This window comes from Saccostrea cucullata, unplaced genomic scaffold (genome assembly GCF_032062105.1).
Source record: "Saccostrea cucullata isolate Sc308-1 unplaced genomic scaffold, CSIRO_AGI_Scuc_v1 ctg1080, whole genome shotgun sequence".
In the NCBI taxonomy this organism is placed as follows: Eukaryota; Metazoa; Mollusca; class Bivalvia; order Ostreida; family Ostreidae; genus Saccostrea; species Saccostrea cuccullata.
In genome coordinates this window covers 75,113-92,415 of record NW_026924105.1, presented here as the reverse complement: position 1 = coordinate 92,415, position 17,303 = coordinate 75,113, and positions in this window count along the sequence as shown.

Genomic DNA, 17,303 nt, shown 5'->3' with positions numbered 1-17,303 from the left:
TGAAATCGTGTACTGATCGAAATGTACATATTTATACACACCGGATGATTTGGTTTATTTCTATTATTCTTGAAAAGGGGAAAAGGGAGAAAAATTGAAACCGAAATACATGTATAAATATAGAGATTCTGATAAATCACGTACAACAACTTCCCAGTTTAAAAAGTGTTCAAACTCTGCGGTGGGGTCAGTATTCAACAGGGTCAGTTTTCAACTTGTTGAGGTCACCAGGGATAAGAAAAAAATTGTCAAGCTGTTGAAAAATGACTCCGGGTATAAATTCAACGTCTTTTGGTCTCAATTTTCAACGGTGAAAAAACACCCCCTAAATATTCAACGTTGAAAAGTTATCCCCGGGTCAATTTTCAACTGGGGTCAATATTCAACGTTACAACGGCAAAGGTCTAGGAGACAATGGATTATGTAGGGTGAAGCCCTAGTAATTAAGTGTTCTACCTTTTAGAAATGAAGACGTAGAATTGTTTAATTTAAATTTCAGTCAGAGATAATTTAAATGTTTGGTTTTTCTAATTAACACAGATCTTGCTGTGTCGGCAAAATTTTAACTGTGTCGTACGCATAAAATTTTACTCATTACGGTGTCGGAGAAAATTTTACTCCGTCGGAAGCAACACAGTAAAAAAGCTCATGGAGAACTCTTGCATTACCCATGACAGGATATTTTCTGAGCATGCAATGACTTCTGACTTCTTGACCGTGACCTTCATGATTGACCTTATTTTTTTTTAATTCAACTTTGGTGATAATTTCTAAATGATATTATGATACGGCCTTCATATTTGACATCTCACCCACAAATCCACCGAAAGCGGGGGATCACATTTTTTAAAATTTGCTTGTTCTTATGTGAGCGTAAGAAGGAATTTATAAAAGAGAGAAGCACAGAGTTACATTCTAATACTTTATAATTATAATATATATTTGTAGTCAAAAGAAGTCATGGAGGCTTTCTTCAAGATGAAAAACAGACACAGAGAATGTGTTGTTATTTTGCCAAGTGGAGGAGATGCTGGGGAGGCTGTGTCCCTAGTATCTAGCCTGTACAGAGAGAATTTAGAGGGCAACAATATTGGTGTTTTTGCAAAAATGAGCGATAGAAAAGATTATTTTTATCGGCGCAATGCCTTGTTTTGTTTGATGAAATTTTGTCAGGGAATCGAGTCCATAGACATTCGAAGGAATAGCGTCATTAGAAATATTGTGATACAGGCATTAGTGGAAAGGTGCAGCTTCGAAAACTTAAAAGAAATTTGTAGAAATGCATATCTTTATGATGATTTCAATAACGCTGTCGTTGGAGATATAAGTAGTCGAAGATACGTATGTCGATTTGTAGTAACTATCAATCACATTAAAAAAGATTTAATCGAGAAAGCTTTAGAGAAGTTGGCATCTTTGATCAGTGAAAGGATCTCAGAAAGTATCCTTAAAAGTGTACAAAGAAATTTGAAAATGGTCACATCAAAAGACTTGGAAATCATTCAGAAGCTTTATGAAAGCAAACTTTTTTTATACGACGACATTCTGTACATTATTAGAGCCATATTTCAGACTCTGATATATCCAATCTTATTTGTGTATGCCTTAGTAAAGTATTTAGTTTGGTCTGCTGATGTTAATTCTCCCGGGTGGCGAGACGAAATAGCTGATGAAATTTGGAGTATTATAGGCGAAAACATGAACAAATTAGAGACACATTTAATCCAAAAAATTCAAAGGCTTGTCAGTGATGCATTTAAGGATATAACAAAAATGGAAACTTTGGCTGAAAAAGAGGTCAGACGACTCAAGGGCTTTGTGTCACCACCCGTTCAAGTTGCATTCCATCTAAGCAACATACTGAACTTTTTAAATTGGAGGTAGAGATTAAAATATATTCGAATCATCTTTATTTACCTAAATATTACACAGTGTAGTGAATACCGTGACATCTATTCTTTGATGGAAATCATTTGTTACTAAATCAAAACAGTTAAATAACTTTAGAAAAAAAAAGAATTAAAATATCAAAATCTTATGAATTTAAGAGGTAGTAACCTGTATACCTCTTTCATAGCAGACAAATTCTGATTCAAACTGAGGACAGATACGAGTACAGATTTATAAAACGGAATAATGTACGTGGAATACTTTAACACTATAAAGGAAAATTAATTATTGAATTTATAATTAAATGCCGTTTTAGATGTTCTGCTGTCATATCTACCATCTTTGTTTAAATTATTTATGATGCATCCTTCATTGTCTATGGTTTCGTAATTCCAGGCCAATTATTGCCAATTACTTTTTTAAGATCTGATATGTTTGACTGAACTTTTTCTGTTATCTCAAATCATATATTTTAAAATAAACAATAAAATGTTCGAGTTGGAAAACTCAATATCATTGTCAATGCAAATAAGGCATTTTGTTATACCTTTGAAAATTTGTCAGGTACATGTATACACGGGGAAAAATGTAACATTTCTTATGTTTTGTTGAGCATAAAGAATTGAAATTGGACCGCTGATTGAGATGTTTGACCGGTAGATGAGATGTTGGACCGCTTACGTCACATAATAGGCGGAACTTATTCTTATTCTTTGGTGTTCAAAATTGACGGACCTGATGTTTCATCACTAAGGCGTTACAATATGCAATGATCTCGTATATGTATGTAAAAGAAAAATTAAAATGAAAGGCATAACGACACATTTATTGACTGTGTTCTCGGGCAAGATGCAGTAGTTTGATTCTTGGGTCCGACGAAACGCATGTTGCCCTCAAACTCAGGCAATAAATATATACTCAACGAAAAAAGAAACGCATATTTTTAAATCATCAAAAAGTTTTGAAAAAGTACATGGAACAATTATCTTTTTAATCATTGGATACCTGTGACATATTTAAAGTAGGTCAGGCAGACAGTTTGATTCTTGGGCCCGACAAAACGCATGTTGCCCTCGAACCCAGACAATAAATGTATACTCGAAAAAAAAAAGAAACGCATATTTTTAAATCATCCAAAAATTTTGTAAAAGTACATGGAACAATTATCTTTTTAATCATTGGATACCTGTGACCTATTTAAAGTACATCATGGTCTTTTAAATCCCAATTGTTGAATTATTTCCCTTGATAAATTATGTTTATGAAAATAGTGTTTCGCATGATATGTAAACCAGGGTTAAATAATGAATGAAATTTTAGATTTAGATAAACATTAAACACTCCTATTACATCCATATTTTTGCTTTGATTGCAATGTTGTTGCTGCAATGCCACGTCTGAACAAAGATGGAGGCTACAAGCTCTAACAATGATACTTATCGGAGCTACGCAACTGGAAGTTGCAACTGTATTTGGTGAACATCAATCGGCTTTGCAGCAGTTAAACGCATGTCTCCGCCATCTAGGAACACGAATAACAGACCAAGAAATGGCTGTCTGCGGGTTGATCCTCCTTCAGCATCTGCACAATCTATTTAGAACTACTGTACAAACTGCTAAAATCAGCATAAAGTGCAAAAATTGTCCTTAAGAAACTGGGAGGAACTGATACTCGTGCACGACGTTCATACATGTGAAATCCACTAGCGATGAGAGGTCGCAAAAGACAATTTGATTGTTTTTTTTAAACGCCTGCCTCTAGACTTTGGGGTCGACGTCAATGAATTCAACTTAACTTGTTTATTTGGGACATAAGACACGTTCGATTTTTATCAAAAAACATTCTTAAATCACTTTTAAAAATAAAGATTTAAACTGAAAACTTAGATTGTCATGTTTCATCTGAATATGCGTTTCTTTTTTTGTTGAGTGTATATTAATGCCTCGCTATATTCTGCAAAGTCATTTTTTTCATTTGGATTGATAAAATTTACCTTTCTGTGCCTGCACTCTGCGTAATTCAACATTATTTATCATTGTTTAGTTGCATTATTTTCTTTTTAATATTTTTGTAAATTCATATGATGTATATTTTTATTTGTTAACCTGTACTCTTTATAATCCAATATTATTGCAATTTGTTATAATGTATTGATCATTTGTTTCATTGAATTCTGTTAGATAATATACTCGTATTATTCAAATATAGTTTGCGAATCAATCTATCTATAAAGCAGATTTCATTTGTTTACATATAAATGCAAAAACAGACAGAATTGAAAATTTCTTTTATTGAGAGGTCCAAAATCAGAAAAAAATTATCTAAATTCGGAGATTTCAAACAATTTGCAAAAGCTCTGTAGAGCTTTTGACGGCTTGTCGATCATAACATACTTCTTTATCAGCATGAGATTTTTTTTCCTGGCTGCATCACTGCAAAATTTGGTTCTATGGTTTATTAGTTTTCACCCACCAGTCATCATATCCTATACTGGGATTTGATCCCAAAACATAAGGATTAACTTCTTACTTTGCGATTTAGTACACTGTGAAACCTTCACACTAAGTAATCACACAACCCAATCTACTTGTCACTGAATTGTTAATTTAAAATAAAAAAAGCATTTATTCTTTATGGATAAATATCGTAATATTATGGTGTTTTAATTCAAATGGTCAATCTTGTTTGTATTTCTTTTCATGAATTACACTCTATGATCATGATCATAAATTCCATACTGATACACCTTTTGAATGAATCATCCTGGGCTATATGTATAACATTTACAATAAAATTGGGAAAAAAGTATGAAGCATAAAAGTAACCCCCTCCCTCCAAAAACAAAAAATAAAGCCTTGACTAAATTTGAGCTCATGTTTTTTTCTTCATTATAGTTTGAACACCAATAATTCTTTTAAGATTAATTATTAGTTGAACTGGATTTTTTTTTGGCATTGATCATTTAAGTGCACAGTACATTAGACAGTTTATCTTTAAGTATGACATTATAAATACACAGTCAAAGTGTTGTGAACCGTTATAGAAAACCAAAATAATAATTAAAAAATACCTAATAATTAATTATACTATCATATTTTCTTTAAGATGATTGTCCACAATAGAGCTGTTTAACGGATGAACACCAATAATTCTTTTAAGATTAATTATTAGTTGAACTGGAATTTTTTTTGGCATTGATCATTTAAGTGCACAGTACATTAGACAGTTTATCTTTAAGTATGACATTATAAATACACAGTCAAAGTGTTGTGAACTGTTATAGAAATCCAAAATAATAATTAAAAAATACCTAATAATTAATTATACTATCATATTTTCTTTAAGATGATTGTCCACAATAGAGCTGTTTAACGGTGTAGTCTCTAGCCCCAGTTCTCTAATGAAATTCATCCTTCTTAGATGCTAAATTAAAGTTCATTCTTGGTCTGTAGATGGTTTTAGACATTTTGTTATCAAAACACCAGTTACATGTAGTTCTGACATGTGGTTTTTTGTTCTGACAAGTTATATTTTACTCGTATTGGGAAATTATATTAAGTTTTAGTTTATTTTGTAAAAAATTACAGAATTTTTGTAAAAAATGATTTTATATATATTAAACTGATAGGATCTTTGAAATACATGTTACCTCCAAGATGATAATGTTAACAAATATTTACTGATACAAGCAACTATTTTCTTTTCTATTGTCACTCCTAAAATGAAAAATACTCTATGTATAGTCCGTAGTCCCAGGTATCAAAATAGTCAATAAAAACTCCCTGACATATTTTTCCTTTGAGTATTAACAAATAAGTTTGAAATTCACATTCCCATACAAATTTATTTTAGAAAAAAATGAAAATACTTTTCGTCAAATGTCCAAATATTAAGTGTAGAAAGACAAACAGATTAACCAATGTCCTTTATACACTGTAACATTTGTAATGGAAATGACTTACTATAGTATGGGTTTTTTTCGCTAAGATAATATTTTTTGAAGAGTTTGTATTGAATTATAATTTTTTTTTTCAGTTGAATGAGATAAAAAAAATAAATGTTATGCCTGAATATGTATAGTCCGTAGCCCACTTGGGTCTCTGTTATCATTCGAGTGAAATCTTTTAAACCGCTCGACAGAAATGGACAGAAATTTCAGACAATCTGCCAAAGGGATGTAGTGTTACATAGAACATACTTGAAGTAATATTCATTTGACTTCATTTTTTTGGTTAATCTGCAATGAGCATGGGCACCTGATCTCGGCCAAGCCGATCAGTAATAGGGAATGACAGGTCTGCATAATTTATCCCACCTCTAGTGATGTTATGCATGTTGTTTATACTGAATCACCACAGACTGGGTGACACAGTGACGTCACAACAATCTCTACAGGATCTACACACTCTGCTGCTCTATGATGACGGAGTTAATGTACCTACTCATTACAGAGATATTTCTTTGGAAACATTTGGTATCTGTCCACAAATTTAATTCCTGATATGAGAGATATTGATTAAATGTGTATTTTTAAATACTTTTCTAAAGGCTTTGCTATATTTTTTTTAATTTTACTGACCAGAGGTATCTTTTTTTCATATAATTTTTTCCTGTTTGCGTAACTTTTATTCTTTAGGTATAAAGGCTCTGTAATTTCAGGTACAAAAATGTATTTTGGGTAATTCAGAACGATCATTCCTTGATCTGGAGACCTGTTATTATTTTGTTTTCGGAAATGTTTTCAATTATTGTTACACTGGGTACGTATTGGAGAATGTCCGAACTTTTTCATTCCTCAGAACAACACGTTTAGAGTGAAAGTCACCGGTTCTGTAGTGACTACAAAAATTGTTCAGTTACTTGTATGATTTATATTGTAAGGGATTGAGTCCAACTCTAAGACTTTATCTTAGTAAAGCTATATTTAACAGATCAATGAGAGTCTGTACTGAAGAGAGCAGTTTCATATCTCTCAGTTTCATATCTAGCACTGAGTTAGATGCTTGCGTCTTCAAAGAACGAAAGACATGCACACATATCTGTAGTATTTACGAATTCCAAGTCTATTTAATAAGCATAAAGAGCATAATTATTGGAAACTGAACACCACACCAGAAAGTTACCTTACATCATTTAACATCAAATGTTGCTTTCTTAATTAAAAGTAGTATTCTATCAAATAAATATTGCAATAAGGTTTATTACAAAGCTGATAAGATATCAACGTTGCTTAGGGTATCTTGCACGTTTGGTTCTGTGTCCTACATTTTTTATCTTGCTTAGACTTCTACAGAGCATGTAGATATGAATTTTCACTCAGTATTCTACCAAAAGCACAGGAGAGAATGTCACCACAATATATTTTGTATTGTACTATAAGGTTTAACGTAGATATGTACAGACAGTGCAGACAGTGGGTGGGATGTCCCTGGATAAAATAATGCGAAGAGTTGTAGTTAGAGAATTTACGTTACACTATATGATCAGCTACCTTGATGAACTAGTGTCTGAGCAGGTGATCAGTAAGAAGAATGGCATACCGTCATTAATTATCCCATCACTAGTGATGTTATTTGGATTATTTTGGATCAGTGGAGTCCTATAAATCTTCGTTACAATAAATACAATCACACAAAATTACGGAAGCAACGATGTCAAGCATTAACACACCTGTTCATGGAAAGGTGTAATTTTTTTTCTTATATATGATATTGGAGAGTTTGATAAAAGATTTAGTTGTATGTTTTTCTTAATCGGAAGGCTTTGTTTTAAATTATTTTTTAATTTTACTTACCTGGTGTATTTGTTGTTCCATATAGATAAGATTTTTTTTCCTCTAGTTATTTTGTAAATTTTACTGTTTTATTTTAAATGTTATGCTATGTTATTTTAGATGACGAAACTGATGCTCGGTGTTCCTATTTAATTTCATGAACTGTTTTCTGTTCGAATCTGAAATAAAGGAAATACATAGATTTATTTATAGTACAGTGAAACTTCTCCAAACCGGCCCCTCAGGGTACCGGTTCTCCCTGAACATTGGCCAAATTTATAAGTCCCGGCAAAATTCTTAACATTTCTTTACACATAAACTCTCATAAAACCGGCCACCCCTGAAAACCGGACACCGGCCACTTTTCCAAGAACAACAGTTAAGAAACATGGGAAATTTCCCCTCATCATACCGGCCACTTTTTGATTGCACGAAATTAACTGGTATTGGCCGAAGGGGTAATAATGACCGGCCAGAGGTGTGAAAAATAGCCTATCCACCAGAAGACAGAGGTGTGAAAACTGAATATGGCCTCATAGGGTTTTCTATTGTTTAACCGTCTTGAAGAGGTAGTCATCTTGCCAGACAATGTAAATGGCCGGTCTAAGTTGTGAACATAATTATGATTAAAAAAATTAAACTTGAATTAATAAAATATCAAGCAACTAATAAATTCAAATCACAGAATGAATCAACAAATTATCTCACGCCATATTGCATCATCTTTTTAAATACACATAAACGGCCTTAAAATTGGATACAGTAACATAATGCTAAGGAAAAATATCACTATTAAAAAGTTTACCAAAATATAATACATTTTTTAAAATAAAATTAACAGAAGAATTGCTCAGAAATGTTTTAATTATTTACTTTTCACTGAAGTACAATTTTTTAATGACGTAAGCGATACACAGATACATGCAGTATACTGTTATAGAGTTCAGTTAAGGTAAAGGGTCTGGTTTATTTCTTCACTTATGGTTAATAAAGTAACTTTCCATGTTTTTTTTTTTGTTTTATTTTTTTTTCTTTTTATAAACATCAACATGAATGAGGAATTTATCCTCACTAATAATAATTTATTTTTTAGACCTTAAGAATACATTACGTGCCTGCCGATAATTAATAACATGTTGACAGATAATTATAACAGACACCAATCACATATTTTTTTCTAGCATCTGTCACATATTAGTTCTGCAATTCTTCAATATGTTAGATTCTCGGGAAACCGGCCACCCCTCTAGTCCGGCCATTTTATTCAGTCCGGCACCTGGCCGGTTTAAAGAAGTTTTACTGTATAATATATATATATTTTTTTTTTTTACAATTTTAACATTCTGAATAAGACTAACAACACAAACCAACCCCAACAAAACCAATATCATATCCATTGAAACGACTAAATAATAATTAAAAAGTTAATTAATCTATATAAATTGTAAAATAATAACAAAAAAATTAAAACTTTGATTCACTATAGTAAAAACTTTGGAACTTTGAATAACTATGGTATAAACTAGGGAACTCTGATTTACTGTGATGAAAACTTTAGAACTTTGATTAACTACAGTAAACACTTTGGAATTTTGATTTACTGAAGTCAAAACTTTGGAACTTTGATTTACTATAGTAAACTTTAGTTAACTAAAATATTTTTGTTAAAGAATGTGTATTTAGATGCAATTTACCGGTTATTTGGTCGAAACGTCTTGCGATTAACCGATTAGCAAATCTGCATAAGATTGCCATCCCTAAAAAATTAAATATTTATTCAGCTAAATTGTTTCTTTTATAGCGCGCTTCATAAAATATGCCTAATTTGCAAGTCTATGTGATTTATACACTAATAACTCACACAAAACTTAAAAACATTTCTTGAATATCTCGATAGACAGCTAGTGACAGACGGAGTTTGTTGACAACAGCCTACTGTTTTACTTTTTCTGAACTCACAAAATATGTTTATTCCGAGATGTAGAAAGAAAAACTTGATCGCCTTCTGATTTCTGTCGTCATTGTATTGTCACAGGTGGTCATGCTGAAGCAAAATTTGGATCGTCCTGGGTCAACATATTAGTATGGACACACAACTTCGCACGTACAGTAATTTCCTAAAATATGTCCGACGATTATATTCATGAAGACCTATAGGTAGATATTCATAGAATTATAATTATGTGATAGCTATCATACGCAGTGAATGCTCTAACTTCAACGCGATTACACGTTTAATTATCTCCAATTATCTTTTAGTGCTCATACATACCCTACGTTTCACTCGCAATCTGTGTGTGGCTCTTCCTTTTATACTGAAGGAAAAGTAGGTTGAGATAACCTATAAAACTAGAATTAAATACAATTTACAGTTTTGAAAAATGATTTTTCTTTTTTTTATCTAATTTATTTTTGTTACTCCTTTATCTAGTAAAAGTAGTAAAAAAGGGCTTCCAGCTTTTCTAATTTTCTAATTTCTGAACAATACCCCTCCCTAATGTCAGATTTACATTTTCATAGACTTATTACTATAAAAAATAACCCCTCCACAAGCATATGCTACAAGGATATCATGATATAAAACATCAGAAGTATTTAAGTACAATATATGCAAAGGGGAATTGGGAACATGGCTGTGTAAGATAGAAATTTGTCGAAAATGTCCAAGCAAAAAATGACTTTTAAAGCCATTTTTAGCAAACAATATGTTTCCATGGCAATAATTTGACGTCATTAAACGTACAACATCTATCAGACTAGCATATTTTCTTAAAGTACTAACACAAATGATTTTTTTTTTCTGGGGTGGGATATTTCATAAAATTTAGCAAAACATTCAAATTTCTAAGAATGATTGACTCTTCCTCTTTCTCTGTCCTTTAGCTTTTCAGAATTTTATGGATTTTACCTGTAACAATATACCTCAACATCCTACAATCGCAATGCCTCTTGGAATTACGTTGAAATAAATGCCTTTGGTATTTCTATAACATTAAAAAAATACTTAAATGCAAGGGAGGTAAATTCTGCAACTGTCTTTGAAAGCAGAAAAATTAAAACAGTGCTATTTTTGTGTAAATATTCTGATAATGTGTTATATAGAGAGGGAGGGTGTATGTTCTATTCCAGTCTTTTCTTCTTTTTGTAGTTGATAGCCATAATTGGTGTATAATTCGGTTTATAAAGAGTAGGTACGATTTTTTTAAAAAATCTATTTAAGATATCAAACTTAATTAAGTGATATTTACTGAAATCAAAACAGCAAATTATGTGAATAAAAAAATTATGACTGCAATTGTTTTGATTTGTTGATATAAATCTAGACGACATAATCATGTAGAGTTATCCTTCTTTTCGCAGAAAATCTTTTTAAAAAGCAAGAGCCATCTTAAGCATAAAATGGCCCTGCACTTATATCAATTAATTAACTATCCTCCTCTATCCCATTCCATATATCAAAATAAAGTAGACACTTGGTGCTTTCATTTTCTTTAATAAAATTTCAATTTGAGAATCCAATCGAGTATTGGAAAACAGGCTTTGAGAAATTGCAATGTTCCTGAAATCTGCAGAAAACATGCGTATTTGACAACCTTCAGCAAAGAATTAGATTTGAGCACAGCCCACGATCCAAAAAAAAAAAAAAAAAAAAAAATTTGATCTTCAGAAAAAAGCTTTCATTATGTATTTGCACATTTTGGATCGGAGGTTGTCTCTATATGAAATATTGAAGATATTCTTCAACTTTAGGTCATTTCCAAAGGAATTTACAGGATATGAGTAAAATGACGCATGTTATGACGTCATAATGAATTGATTAGATGAAGAATTACGTCACGATTAATAGATACGTGGTCACCAACACTCAAAGTGTTAAATACTGCATTTGCAACCGTTTTTCAGAAATTCTCAGGGCCTTATAAGGCCCAAAGTGGCTCTTGCTCTTTTATGACTCAAAAAGACAAAACTTAATTAATGAATTTACACAGAGGCTAAAGGAAATCACTTTTATGTTTTAATTGAGTCAAAAAAGGTCATGAATGGAATAGTTTTATGACTCAAATTTACCAAAATAAAATCTAAGCTTGAAGCATTAGGAGATTAGGAAACAGTAAACATATATACTTTAACTTATTTTTTTTGTTTCATATTTGAATTAATGAAAAGGGGGTGATCCTTATAATATGTGTGGAAGAAAAGATTTACATGAGAGAGTTTGTGTTTATAATAAGAGAATTTCATTTTATTTTTGCATTCAACATTTTCCCCATATAATATTGAAATAACTTGTCAGTGGATAAATATTGATACACCCGTGTATATTTTAGGGGAATGTGTGCTTCCTAAGTGGTTATTGTTTTAAAACATCTTCTCTTTATTCCTTTCACTTTATTTGACATTTTCATAAAATAAGTTGTCCAACAATGATTGTAAAGTTTTATGTAGCAATACAATTAATTAATTATATCCCTGCACCCGAAGTTATTTCTTATTTATGTTTGATGAAGCAAAAAATTTCTTTAAGAAAGTAAATTCATAATTTAAAAGATAAAGGATTGAGAAAAAATAATGAAAACATCAAAATAATCAAAAAATAAAAATAACATAAGATTGAAAATGAACGATTTTATATTGTCTTCCTACTGGGAAGTTTTAATGGTTTTATTTTAACATAATTTCAATGCGAAGAAACATGAGAAGAATATTTTAAAAGAATTTTCCTATATTTCTATGTAAAAAATTGGGCGGCCATTTTGGCCCCGCCCTACCCCCTGGGGGTCATGATTTTAATAAATTTGAATTTACACTACCTGAGGATGCTTCAAAATAAATATGATCAATTATGGCTCTGTTATTCTTGAGAAGAAGATTTTTAAAGAATTTACCTATATAATTCTATGTAAAACGGGCTGCCATTGTGGCCCCGCACTACCCCCGGGGGTCATGATTTGAACAAACTTGAATCTATACAACATGAGGATGTTTCCACATAAGTTTCATTTTCCTGGCACAGTGGTTCTTAGGAAGAAGATTTTTAAAAGATACCACCAAATTTTCAATTATTCCCAAATATCTCTATCTAGACGTTATAACGATTTACTTTTTGTACAGACATAGTGTATCATTTTTTTTAATCATAATTCAACCGCCTACATGTTTTTGTTGTAGCACTCGGATTTCAAAATTATATATATGCTTTAAAATAAATTCTAATTTAACATGTAAGTGTAATAATATTAAACAGATTAATCATTTCTTTTAAAATAAGGTTTTTTTTTAGGAAAGTAAAAAATTAAAAACGTCGGTATCATCGCTGGTGGATAATAAAACGTCAGGGGAATTTGCACAGTCCAGATTTCATTAATATTATTGTGAACAAAATCTTATTTATTTATGCCAGACAAGTTAATATGACCGTCTTCATTTAGGAATTCAGTAACTGTTGACCTGTCACGGTAGCCTAGGGATAGAGCTTTCGCTTCGTGATCGGGAGGCCCGGGTTCGATTCTCGATCGCGGCGCCGCGTCATACCTAAGACGTAAACAAAGGTAGTGACTGTTCCTTCGCCAAGCGCTCGGCACTAGAAATGAAAGTCACGGGTCTTTCGGATATGACCTTAAAAACGTAGGTCCCGTGTCACGGTAGGCGTTGGCACGATAAAGAACCCTCACTGCTCAATGGCCCTGAGTGCCGAGTATAGGTCTAAATTTGAAGCCCTTCACAGGCCTCGGTGACGTCTCCATATGAGTAAAAAATTCTCAAGAGGGACGTTAAGCAATACACAATCAATCAATCAGTTAGTGTTGAAATTCACTCGTGTACTTTTTTATTTTTTACTAAATGTCTCTCCGTTGTAAGATACTAAAATGTTTTTAATGCCTTTCTTCTTCTGATTGATTTTTTTTTACTTAAAGCGTTGATTGGACATGATAAAAAGACGATACACGTTCATTTTCTTGCTTTTAAACAATTAGCTTTAAAAATACCTGCAAACATAGAATTTTTATATGATCTGAAAAAAAACTTATTTTTTGTGCCGAGGTAAAAAGTTTTAGCAATCGCATAGTCGTCAAAAGAAACCTAAAACTTCCCTTTATTCAATTATAGGCACATTTTGTGCAATTTTTTTTCATACAGTAACTTTTTATCCGTTATTCTGGTCTTTTTAGCGTAACGTATTCCAATTTCTTCCCCTTAATGTTTCTCAACCAGATGTTTGCATGTGTGCACTTGTAACAGTTTATTTTCTAAATATATGATGAATTAGTGTTTTGTTTTTCAAATGACAGTCTATGCAATTAATGAAAGTTTTAACTGAAAAAAAAAACTTTTTCCATCTTTCAAGAGTCAATAAACGTAGCGATGATGTATATTTAGGAACAAAGGCATATATGATAGATACCGAAATAAATCAAACAGAGTATACTAAAATAGCAAAAAAAAAATAACAATTCAAAAACCTAACATATCTTAAAATCTTAAAGTTAATATTCAAAAGAAAAAAATAATTATTTTCAGATACGTTGGAAAGATTAGAGAGAATGACAAATGGACTTATGATTACGATAAAGTTTATATTGTTGACGATTTGAATTATCTTGGAATGGTATTTAGTTACAACGGAATTTTTTTTCTTTGAAAACTCAAAAACACGCCGCAAAGCAAGGTAGAAAAGCTTCATATGCTTTTTCTAATTCATTTAAAGCACATGCATTCAATGTTGAAACAAATTTATCTGTTTTTTTATACTTACATAAGTAGTGTACTTTTATAAGCATCAGAGGAATGGGGATGGCAAAAATCTACTGAAATTGAAAAAAAAAAATCCATCCTAATTAGTGTAAAATAGTATTAGGGTTCGGGCAGAAAACAGTCAATAATTTCGTATATTGAGAATTGGAAAGATATCCACTAGGTCTAAAAATGAAATATTTTTTTAAATACTGTCTCAATGCAAGTTAAGAGGGACTGATAATTTTCTTTTCAGGGCCTGTTATAAAGATATGGTTTTAAATAACGATTAAAGGATTATGTGTATTAAAGAAGGAAGAAACAAGTCCAGGAAATCAATGGATCTGCCATTTTCCAGTATACTTAGGGTACATGTATACCCAAAAATGAGCTCTAAAAACAATCAGAAATTGGATAGAAAATGTTACGGAATATGTTTGAATTAAAGAGATATAAATACAATGTACATGTATTACTTATCATGGCTTTGCTATTTTTGAGAAGAAGATTTTTTAAATATGGATTACAATGTAGAACTTTGGATCCCCCATTGTGACCCCATCCTATCCTTGGGGGTTATAATTTGAACAAACTAGAATCTACACTACCTGAGAAAGATTCCATAAAAATATCAATAATCATTGCTTTGAAGTCCTTGAGAAGACGATTTTTAAAGATTTCCCTATCTTGTCCTATGTAAAACTTTGATCAGCCATTCTGGCCCCACCCAACCCCCGGGGGTCATGGTTTGAAAAAACCTGAATCTACACTACCTGAGGATGAGTTCACATGAGTTTAATCTTCACTGGCCAGTGGTTCTTGAGAAGAAGATTTTTAAAGATTTTCTTATCTAGTCCTTTGAAAAACTTTGATCAGTCATTTTTGCCCCATCCGAACCCCCGGGGGTCATGATGTAAACAAATTTGAATCTACACTACCTTGAGGATAGGTTCACATGAGTTTCATCTTTCCTGGCCCAGTGTTGAGAAAAAGATTTTTAAAGATGTTTCCTATATATTCCTTTGTAAAACTTTGATCGGCCATTGTGGCCCCACCCTACGCCTGGGGGTCATGATTTGAACAAACTGGAATCTACACTACCTGAGGATACTTCCACAGTTTCATCTTTCCGGGCCCAGTGGTTTTTTAGAAGATTTTAAAAAGATGCCATTAATTTTTCACTAATTCATAATTATCTCCCCTAAGAAGAGTGCGTGACAACGGACAAATTTTGATCAGAAAAGCTCATTTGAGCGTTTTGGCTAAAAATGAAACTGGTAGATATAATAATACATTTAGATCTCCAAAACATAGCACACTTAGCTCCTCTATGATATTGAAGATGAATTTCATTTCATATTAAAATGTCCCTAGCATGAAAATCTTAGAAGTATGTACATAAAGAAGTATTATTATGTCACACCAAGTTATTAAAGGTTTTAAGTTTAATGAGTAGTCAAAATGTAAAAGAGTTTTCTTAATTTGGGAAAATTTTTATATAAAGTCTAAAGTTTAATTTGTAACTACTACTGACATTTATATCCTTTGTGCATTTATTCTGTACCCTTTATCATGTTTATATGTTGTATAAAATCTTATGAACCTTTTGCTTAAAGAATAAAGAAAGAGAGACCTGTCTTGATGAAGGAAATGTTTTCTTCCAGAATTTTCAATAACCCATTTAGAAATGATTTGACCATCGATAGCTCACAGACATCCATGCACGATGTCGCTCAGGTGTGACTAAAGCGAATAGATTTGAGTCACGTGTTCAGTTTTTTGTTATTCATGAAGTCAAAGGCGGGTTGAAATTTGTAGCATCCACAAGTCATTTTTTATATTTGATATTTACAACATGTATTATATACTGTCTTAAAGCATATGGAGAGTAGAAAAAGAAAATATAATATTTTGGTTTTCTAGTCATAAGTTGTTACTAAAAATAGACTACTAAAAAGTAGTGCTTGCACTTTTCTGTGTGACCATTTTGTTTTTCAACGTAGTTGGTTTTGAATGAAAGCAAATACTTTGAAAAATTTGATCCTAAATCAAAATAATATGTTTGTTTGTAAAAGACACTTTTATATGACAAATTTAATTATTTTATTGATCGTTTAACTTCCTCTACCACAATGCATCACAAATAAAAATGCATATTATTGCGCCAACGTTAACACTTACAAAAATGACGTCAAAATTTTTAACTCTAAAAAGGATTAGGATGAAGGGAAAAATAAATTATCAAATAAATGCACTTAAACTGAATTCTTTTTTGTGTGTGCAATAGAAGTTTAAAACATAATTCTTAAATCTTTGACAATTTCTCTGTACTCTTGCATGTAATGTTTAAAAGTACATGTTTTAAATGTATTGTATGTACTGGTTATCTCCAGCACTTGACAGTTATAAAAGCAGTTGAAATACAAAAGCTTAATCTTTTCCTGTAATAGTGTTTAGATTATATAAAAACAATCAAATAGATTATATAAAAACTATCAAATAACAGAGGTAATCAATGTAAAAAAAATGTAGTAATTTGATTTTCATGGTTAATTTAAACAGATTGCAGAATTTTTAATAGATTTGACATAAGTTCCTTATGGGTCAATGTTTGTCTTTTTCCATCATGACTCTTTCTAGAAAATGAGAACAGTTTTTGTTCAAGAATATTCTGCTTTAAAACATTTTTACGGTACCGGAGCTGGGCTTTCAAAGCATTGACTTTGTCTGATGTGCGTCCATACTCCTTTATTCTCAATTTACACTCGCGGGCTGATTTCCATAAACCATAGAAAATAATGTCATCACTCTTTTTTTCCAGTTGCGCTTGTTTTCTTCTCTTTTTTTCAGCTCTTTTTCGGAACTCTTCTTCTTGTTTCTCCTCTCTCTGTCGTTGAATTTCTCCTT